This window comes from Microtus oregoni, unplaced genomic scaffold (assembly GCF_018167655.1).
Source record: "Microtus oregoni isolate MIOR12 unplaced genomic scaffold, Mior012 000080F_ref0000499, whole genome shotgun sequence".
NCBI lineage: Eukaryota > Metazoa > Chordata > Mammalia > Rodentia > Cricetidae > Microtus > Microtus oregoni.
The window spans coordinates 1,246,803-1,256,943 of NW_024544538.1; the positions used below are offsets into that span (position 1 = coordinate 1,246,803).

Sequence of the window (10,141 nt, forward strand, 5' to 3'; positions counted from 1 at the left end):
CTTGTACTTCATGCCTGCTCCTGATATATTCACAGTACTTTTTTTCCCCAAAATTAACCTTTTAGTAAAATACATATAAGGAAGTGCGAAGATATCTTGTTGGTGCTGTACAAAAGCCCTAAAATTGCTCATCGTACCCCATTCCAGTTTGTGCTTACCTGCCATTTCTTGCTTGGACAAGCATATCAGCTTTCTCACCTCTTTGCTGACTACAATTCTCACATATCTCACTATGCCTTCCACATCTGATCTCAGCATAAAAACGTAACTTCCACCTCAGTTGTATCTTCTTTAATCGTGTCACAAAAACTGTCACCTCTTCCTGCACATTAATCTGTGTATGAAGGTCTTATATGTCTCCCTCAAAACACTTATCACAGTGACAGTTTTACATTTATTTGTCAGAATTTCATCTGTTTAATGCAGTCATTCTTAACTGGTGGGTCACGACCTTTTTTGCAAACCTCTATCTCCAGAAAATTACATTATGATTCATAACAGTAGCAAATTACTGTTATAAAGTAGCAATGAAAATAATTTTATGATAACCACAGTATGAGGAACTGTATTAAAGGTTTGCAGCACTAGGGAGGTTGAGAACCACTTGGTTTAATGCCTACTTTTACCATTAAATTATAACCTTAATAAACATTGGTACCATGTCCTCTTTGCTTTCGGTTTCATCCCTAGTGCATACCAGTTCAATAATATGATACATAGTATGTGTCCAAAGATGTGTGGTGAGAGAATGAAACAGTGAAACTTCTGAGCTTCTCTTTGACATCTATATTAATCTCTCTTTAGTGCAATAAAAGAGTGGATTTAGGGAGGCTATGAGCCTTTGAATTTGGACACACCAAAGAAGACGCTTGTAAGCCAAAGGGAAAAATCAAGTTTATTCCATTACTAATTAATGAGACTTGGGATTGAATGATAAAATCTAATGATGTTAATGTTGGTTCTGAATGCAGGCTGACAGTCTCTGAAGGCAAAGTAAAATGGTAAGAGGACACTCAGTTTAATTTCCCAATTAGGAAGCAGCTGTCACCTCCAGGGACAACCCTAGCTGCTGATTGATTTTCTTTATACACTGAAATCACTGTCAATTCTACCTCAAGCAGTTCCAGTGTCCTATATTCCTCTATTATAGGTGACTCTTCCTTAGCATAACCCCAATACACTAACATCTGGATTGGTAGAAAGGGTAGATTATAAAAAATTCCTTCATATTTCATAAATAAGATTCCTTTGAATAACCAACTTGCTGAGTACAGTTAAACAAATATTTCACATGCCAAAAAAAAAAAAATGAGTTATCTGTAACCTTTCCCGGAAACAGCGAAATTGCCCAAAACAAAGCAGAAAGATGGCTGCTCCCTATTTCCTGGTTATAGACTGGGCTTCAACTTTGAACACTGATGGAATCAGGCCCCCACCTCTGTTTTCAGATTGTCTTATTTATGACACAGCACAGACTCGTTTTTAATCCTATCACAGGCCAGGACTAAGATCAGACAGGCTCCTCAAAAATGTGGGTCTCTGAGCACCATGACGAGGCAAGTGGGGAAGGGTAAACTGTATCTATGACTCAGTGCTAACCCATCCCTCCTGCTGGGGGGGGCAGGGAAAGAAACCTCTCAAGTGCACATCCTACTGCTTGTGAGTCATAAATGTCATTTTCATTTATGAAGGATGGAACATTATTGTTCTCTAACATTTGAAGTGAATAACTTTACATACATTTCCCTCCCCCCAATTTCCATAGGAATTTGATGCCATGGACACACATCCACAGAGCCTGGCAGAAACTCTTGGTTGTCTTATAGGTAATTTAAGATCAATAAGTCTGAATCCCCTCTTCCTTCCAGTGATGTTAGTGAAATCCATCCTGATTTGAGGATGGGGGAGTTCCAGCAACAAAGAGTTGTCTGACTTGCTATTATTTGGGACTCACACTGCTATTGAGTCTTAAATACTGTAACAGAAAGTCAGGTAATACTAAGCTAGGAAGCCGCATAGGTGATGGCTGATTAACCTGATGTTCTTGCGGGATTCCTAAGAGAGAAGCACAGGTTGCTTCTGATTCTTTTGCCTCCTTTTACTCCTACAGACTTGCTTTGTCCAGCTGTCCATCATCTGATGATATGCTCCTGGTTTCTTTTTTTTTTTTTTTGCCTTTCTGAATCTGATTTATTTTGCTTAACCTGAGAATCTCCAATTCAACCCATTTTTTTTCTGCAAATGACGAGTGCATTCTTTTTTCCCAGCATACTTGAGTTTATATTGACATTTGATTTACTGTCACTACAAAGAAGTAACATAATTTACAGTATAGCATTATCCAAATCACATTAGAAAAGTATTTTTTCCTTAACACATAAGAAAATGTTATTGTATGCTAAGCCATATTTGGTAGATGTCCCTGGGAGGCCTGTTTTTTTCTGATGATAGGTGGGGTGGGGGGTGGATCTGGAGCAGAGGGGAGGGGGAGACTGGGAGTGGGGAGGGAGGGCAAACTGCAGTCAGGAAATAATATATGAGAAAAGAATAAAATAAAAATAAAATAATAAGTTGTTTTAAGGTACATATTGTACCTGGTAGTAAAAACTGTGTATCAATAGAAAAATCAACATGAAAGGAAAGAATCGAATGGATTTCAGATGCTTGAAATTCTTTCCTGTATTCTTTAGTGATATAAATCAATAAGTGCTATATTTTAAAACTCAGTGATTTATCTTGGGGTAACTCTGACCAAGGAAGTGAAAGATCTATTTGACAAGAACTTTAAGTCTTTGAAGAAAAAAATTGAAGAGGACACCAGAAAATAGAAGGATCTCTCTTGCTCTTGGATTGGGAGGATCAACATAGTAAAAATGGCAATTCTACCAAAAGCAATCTGTAGATTCAATGCAATCCCCATCAAAATCCCATCAAAATTCTTCACAGATCTGGAGAAGACAATAATCAACTTTATATGGAAAAACAAAAAACCCAGGATAGCCAAAACAATCTTATACAACAAAGGAGCGTTTGGAGGCATTACCATCCCTGACTTCAAGCTCTACTACAGAGCTACAGTATTGAAAACGGCTTGGTATTGGCATAAAAACAGAGAAGTCGACCAATGGAATCGAATAGAAGACCCTGACTTTAACCCAAAACCTATGAACACCTGATTTTCGATAAAGGAGCTAAAAGTATACAATGGAAAAAAGAGAGCATCTTCAACAAATTGTGCTGGCAAAACTAGATGTCAGTCTGTAGAAGAATGAAAATAGATCCATATCTATCACCATGCACAAAACTCAAGTCCAAATGGATTAAAGACCTCAATATCAGTCCGAACACACTGAGCCTGATAGAAGAGAAAGTGGGAAGTACTCTACAACACATGGGCACAGGAGACCACTTCCTACGTATAACCGCAGCAGCACAGACATTAAGGGCCTCATTGAATAAATGGGACCTCCTGAGACTGAGAAGCTTCTTTAAAGAAAAGGGCACTGTTACTAAGACAAAAAGGCAACCCACTGACTGGGAGAAGATCTTTACCAGCCCCGCAACTGACAAAGGTCTGATCTCCAAAATATATAAAGATCTCAAGAAACTAGACTTTAAAATGCTAATCAACCCAATTATAAAATGGGACACTGAGCTGAAAAGAGAATTCTCAACAGAAGAAGTCCAAATGGCCAAAAGACACTTAAGATCATGCTCAACTTCCTTAGCGATCAGGGAAATGGAAATCAAGACAACTTTAAGATACTATCTTACACCTATCAGAATGGCTAAAATAAAAAATACCAATGATAGCCTTTGCTGGAGAGGTTGTGGAGAAAGGGGTACACTCGTCCTTTGCTGGTGGGAATACAAACTTGTGCAACCACTTTGGTGTGGCGGTTTCTCAGGAAATTCGGGATTAACCTACCCCTGGACCCAGCAATACCACTTTTGGGAATATACCCAAGAGATGCCCTATCATACAACAAAAGTAAATGCTCAACTATGTTCATGGCAGCATTGTTTGTAATAGCCAGAACCTGGAAACAACCTAGATGCCCTTCAATGGAAGAATGGATGAAGAAAGTATGGAATATATACATATTAGAGTACTACTCAGCAGTAAAAAACAATGACTTCTTGAATTTTGCATGCAAATGGACAGAAATAGAAAACACTATCCTGAGTGAGGTAAGCTAGACCCAAAAATAGGAACATGGGATGTACTCACTCATATTTGGTTTCTAGTCATAAAAAAGGACATTGAGCTTATAATCCGTGATCCTAGAGAAGTTAACAAGAAGGTGAACCCAAAGAAAAACATATAGGCATCCTCCTGAATATTAATCTTCATCAGGCGATGAAAGGAGACAGAGACAGAGACCCACATTGGAGCACCGGACTGAAATCTCAAGGTCCAAATCAGGAGCAGAAAGAGAGAGAGCACGAGCAAGGAACTCAGGACCGCGAGGGGTGCACCCACACACTGAGACAATGGGGATGTTCTATTGGGAACTCACCAAGGCCAGCTGGCCTGGGTCTGAAAAAGCCTGGGATAAAACCGGACTCGCTGAACATAGCAGATGAGGACTACTGAGAACTCAAGAACAATGGGTTTTTGATCCTACTGCACGTACTGGCTTTGTGGGAGCCTAGGCAGTTTGGATGCTCACCTTACTAGACCTGAATGGAGGTGGGTGGTCCTTGGACTTCCCACATGGCAGGGAACCCTGATTGCTCTTTGGGCTGATGAGGGAGGGGGACTTGATAGGGGGAGGGGGAGGGAAATGGGAGGCTGTGACAGGGAGGAGGCAGAAATCTTTAATAAATAAACAAAAAAAGAAAAAAGAAAAAAAGAAAAGTCAATCATTCATGTTGAAATTGTTTACATTATCATAGAATAATTTGTAATAAATGAGGTAGAGGACAAAAAGGGAAGCGTCTGCTCAGTGTCACCTATATATAGTATTTGCTTCCTGCTGTGTGACTCTCAAAGGTACATTTACCACCAGTTATGTCAAAGAAAAAAGTGGGGAAGAAAATCATTGGAGCCACTCTCTCTTAAGGGACCCTTAACTTGTGATCCCTTTCCTACCATTATGATTTGAATAGGAAATGTCTCTCGTAAATTTGTGTGTTTTTTCACTGAATTCCTAGCTCATGGCACTGTTTGGGGAGGTTGTGGAACTTTTAGGAAGTGGAGGCTCATGGGAGAAGTACACAACTTAAAGCAGAACTTCCATTTTATAATGTAGCCTTAGCTTCCTATCACATTTCTGCTTCCTAGTCCACGGAATGTGAGGAGAGGCATCCCAGCCACATGTTCAGGCCACCACAGAGTAACCTGCTACTGTGCTTTCTCCACCCCAAACATCTGCATCCCTCAAGCCATGAGTCAAAATAAGACTCTCTTTCTTTTGATCATTTGTGTCAATTCTTTCATCAAAGCAAGGAGAAAATGAAGGAATGCTGCAGCTACTAGGTAAGTTCACCTCGAAGAACATGTACAAAGTATCTTCTAGGGGAGACCAGACAGTAATTTATGAACTAGACAGTATTTCTTGCGCTTCTGCTCCCTTTCAATAGTGTTTGCTCTTTTACCAGCTGCTTATACTTCTTTTCTTCAGATCCTGAGCCAGAATCTCCTAGATATGGGTAATGTGACCATGGTAAAAGAATTTCTCCTTCTGGGATTTGGAAGCTTCCATGGCTTACAGTTTTTTCCTTTTTGGAACATTTCTTGGCATCTATGTAATGACCTTACTGGGGAATATTCTCATCCTTACAGTAACTTCCATTGACCGCAGCCTCCAAACCCCCATGTACTTCTTCCTGTCCAATTTCTCCTTCCTTGAGATCTGGTATACAACCTCCATTGCTCCTAAGATGTTGAAGACCCTTCTCTCTGGTCAGGAGGCAATTTCTTTTGCAGGATGTGTGGCTCAGTTTTATTTCTTTGGCTCCATGGCTGTAGCTGAATGCTTTCTCCTGGCAGCCATGTCTTATGACCGATACCTTGCGATCTGCAGCCCACTTCAGTACCCTTCTCTCATGAGCCTCCACACATGTATCTTGCTTGCAGGCGGATCTTGGCTGGGTGGCTTTATAACTCCTGTTGTCACTGTCACTATGACTTTCCAACTTCAGTTTTGTGCATCCAATGAGATTGATCATTTCTTTTGTGACCTTGCCCCAGTGCTCAAGCTAGCTTGCTCTGATCCTGAGGAAGTAGAAAAAGCAACTTTCCTCATGGCCTCCTTTGTCACCATGGTGCCCTTCCTGCTTACTGTAGCCTCCTATATAAACATTGTGGATGCCGTCCTCAGGATACCATCAGCTGCCGGAAAACAAAAAGCTTTTTCTACATGCTCCTCCCACCTCATTGTTGTCAGTCTGTACTACAGAACTCTGGGAACAGTGTATGCTATCCCCGCAGCGACACAGGCCACTGCCCTAAACAAAGTCTTCTCACTGCTCTACACTGTGGTCACTCCCATGGTCAATCCCATTGTGTACAGCCTGAGAAACAAGGACGTTAAAAGGGCAGCACAGAGACTTCTGAGCCAGTGGAAGCGCGCCCTGAAGACCTAATGGCTTGCTCCGCCCCCAGAGTCCTTTCCTCAGCAGCTTGCACTTCTCTAAAGAGGGTCAGATACTTGATTGGCAACTTAGCATTTCAAGCAACCACTTGTCCCTTCTTCCAGGGAATCACAAGCAGGGGAGGGACTCTCCCTTCAGTTTTTACACTCTAATGCTTCGGGTGAATCCCTGAACAGAAGGAGTAAATTGATCGAGATAGATGTGTTCCCACCAGGCTACTCTACCATATTGTTTCCTTTCAAGAGGAAATTAGAAACAACAAACTTGATCATTCAAAAGAACCAAGATATAAAAATCCCCTATTTTTTTTTGCTACAACCACACCAAACTTCCAAAATAGACTCAAAGGCAAGAAGTATCCATACTTTACACATCTCCCCCACAATATCTCACCAGAGTGAGGGAAACATGTAGTTGTTCCAATAGGGCCTCTTTAGTTGAAGAGCAATGAATTTCATCACCTCTCTATCTTTGCCACTTGTTTCCAATTTTGTTATCTGGCCTATGAAGCCCTCTGGCTTGAAGACAAGGTAATCTTGATTAGCTATCAGTTACATGTGCATATATGTGGCTTAAATCTAATTTCTGGTGCTACTCAGAGGGAAACCAGAAGCACAGATAGCTATCCCCAATCCTCCACTTACAAAATGAGTCCAAGAATGCCAAGCAGTTTGGGAAACACTTTCCCAGCTGGTTCTTCCTACTCCCTTCCCGACCACCCACAGAGCTCCCTGTTGTACAGGGCCTAATTGTCTCTAATCTAGTTTTAACTTCTTGTAATTACCCTCAATTATGAAATAGAACCTTCAGAACACACTCCTTGTGGTTAAAACCTGGATCTAGAGTAGAAGTGTAATTACTGCTCAGCCTCTCAGGGGTTCTGCCTTCTGCTCAGATGCACAGTGGAAATGCCTCATCTGCTCCCGCCACTTAGGAGTGGTTCTGAATACAGTTGAAGAATTTGTTTAGTGTGCTTGTCATTAGGAAAGATTAAAAGTATCGACTGTGCCCACATCAACTAAGCCTAAAAATCTTTAACAGCTTCCCTTAGCCCTTAGGACAAAGCCTAAATGTTCCATGGAAGTGAATAGCAGACACCTGTTACAAGATCTCCAAAGATGTAGCCTATCTTCTTCCCACTCCTGGCCAAAGAATGCATAATTTCAGCCAAAATCTTAGCTTTATTCATTTCTTGCTCTTCAAGTTCCTGCCTCCCTGGTGTGATGTTCCCCAAACCCACTTGCCTCCTTCGAACTTTCAAGCATTACATTATTTGTCTCCTTCCTTCTCTCTTTTGCTTTTCTTTATTTTTCCTTTCTTTCCTTTTAAAAATGAAATATGGTATCATGTAGTCTGCATTGTCCTAAAACTCACAGCAGTGCTTATTCTTCTATCTCGAAAGTGCTGGGATTGTAAGTATGCTCTATTGTGTCCGGCTCCATGCCTCTTGTAATTTGGACAATCAATTGGGTGCTGTCCAGTCTTTGTATATATGCTTTTAGAGCATCCTGTTTTTTTTACTACAATTAAATAGCTATATGTAAGTAATATGTGTATATATAAACACACACATGTGTGTGTATCTTCTCCCTGCATCATAAATTTCACCAACGCATGATTCATGTGAGTTCACGTGATGATTTGTTCAAGAAATATTTGTTAATAAAAAAACAAAAAAAATCTAACTAAAGTCGTTTCACTTGTTTGATAAAGCATTACATTGCTCTCACTCAAGATATGATTATTTAATCTCCATGTGGGTCAATTCAATCCACTATGTTTCCCACACCACAGCATACTCTAGGATCCACTGTCAGTCACTCTACAAATGTGTGTGATTCTGTCCAGAACTGGAAGGATGCATATGCTGCAAGATACTCTAGCCCTAAAACTAAGAAGCATATCAAAGTGTGTCTCCTGCTCCCACTGGCAGTAAAGTTTCTATGCTGTATCCAAGTGCTCTGGTTGATGTTCTTGCCTATGCAATGTGAATAGTTTTTTCTCTATTTAGTGGAACATTATGTTAATGATTGGACAGAGTAATTAATAGTAAATCAGATCAAATTTTTGTGTCTCTGTACAAGCCAATGAGAAATTATCCCCCATTAACCTGATCAGTACAAACTGTCATACTACATTAGAAGAGCTACAGCTCCAATTTGTATGTTAACCCTCACTCTTTGGGCCAGATGGTTTGTTGGTACTTCAGCATCTGCTCAGTAAAGAGAGAGAGAGATCTAGACTGAGCAAACCTGGAATAAGATGAGGTAAAATGGGCTTCGAGCTTGGTCTAGTGGAAGAGTGCCAATAATACCTCTGTTTATACTACAGCCTTGGTCATACCACATCTCTGTATAAAGCTTTCTATGTAGATAGGCAAAAGCAGAATTGTTTTCAGGAGTCTTGTGGTGACCATATTCAAGTAAAAGACTATTTCTGTGCTTCAGAGCAATGCAAATGGAGATAGAACTCCAAAGGGATGGCCAAGAGGTAGTCTGGCCTCTCAGGAAGAGAAACGTTCTAAGAGTTAGGCAGATGTCATGTACTCTACCAAATGGATTGCAGTACAGAGGTTAATTGTAGTGTAAACACAAAACTACAGGTAAATCATACCCAGTTCATTTCTGCAGGTTATTCAAGATGGCAACATTATAACTTATTTTCCATTTTTCCTCTTTTAAGTCTCTGTAGGCTTCTCAAATTTATTTCCCACCTCTTCCTTCATCTGTAGTCCAAAATCATTGCCAGTGTAAATATGAATAAGCGTCCAAATGGAATGTAGGTATATAGTCTGAGTTCTTAATATGCTTTTGGCTGGTTAAGGTTTGCTTTAACACACTTTACATAAACTTTGTTTCATGGTTATTTTAAAGTAAGAGGATGGATTGTGTATCACAGCCACCAGAATTTATATACTACAATACGAATAACTCAGAACCCTATTTTTAGGAACACTGAAATACCTATTGAAGAACCAAGTAAGAGAAGTGGTTCTAGATGGAAGTCGTAGGAAACTATTTAATCTAATAACAAAGTCAGAAAACACTAATTTCTAATTTTCTGAACGATATTTGTCCCCAAAAGCTGATGACAGAGCTGAAACCCCAATTATTATTAGGTGGTGTCACTTAAAACCAAAATGTCAAAAGTTGTGTCAAACTTTTTAGTGAAGAATTCAATCCCACAATTCCTCCAGTGCTTCAAAACATCTATTCTACTAGCTTCACTTCTTATTTTTGAGAGTACAGTGGCAGTTAATCAACAAGTTAAAAAAATGGCAGTAAAAGAACACAACTTCATTATCTTCATCTCTATTTGAATTCTGCACCTGTTTTGAGGTATCTAGCATGCAGGCATTTATCTTTTAAGAGTCTAGCACGTTTACTCCTTTATCATACTACATAAGTCATTTGTCACCCTGGTTACATGTCTGTTCCAAAAGACCTTGTTTTGACGAGATTCCCCTGGAAGTTCAAAACAGATGTCATATCTTTCCTGTTTTCATTCATCCCTCAAAGTGCATTGCCATCTTTACCAAAAG

At 40.0% G+C, this 10,141-nt stretch overlaps 1 pseudogene; it reads left to right on the forward strand.

The window, feature by feature from the left end:
* The first annotated feature begins 5,636 nt into the window (after positions 1-5,636).
* Positions 5,637-6,591, forward strand: LOC121441635 (annotated as a pseudogene).
* Positions 6,592-10,141: the final 3,550 nt, after the last annotated feature.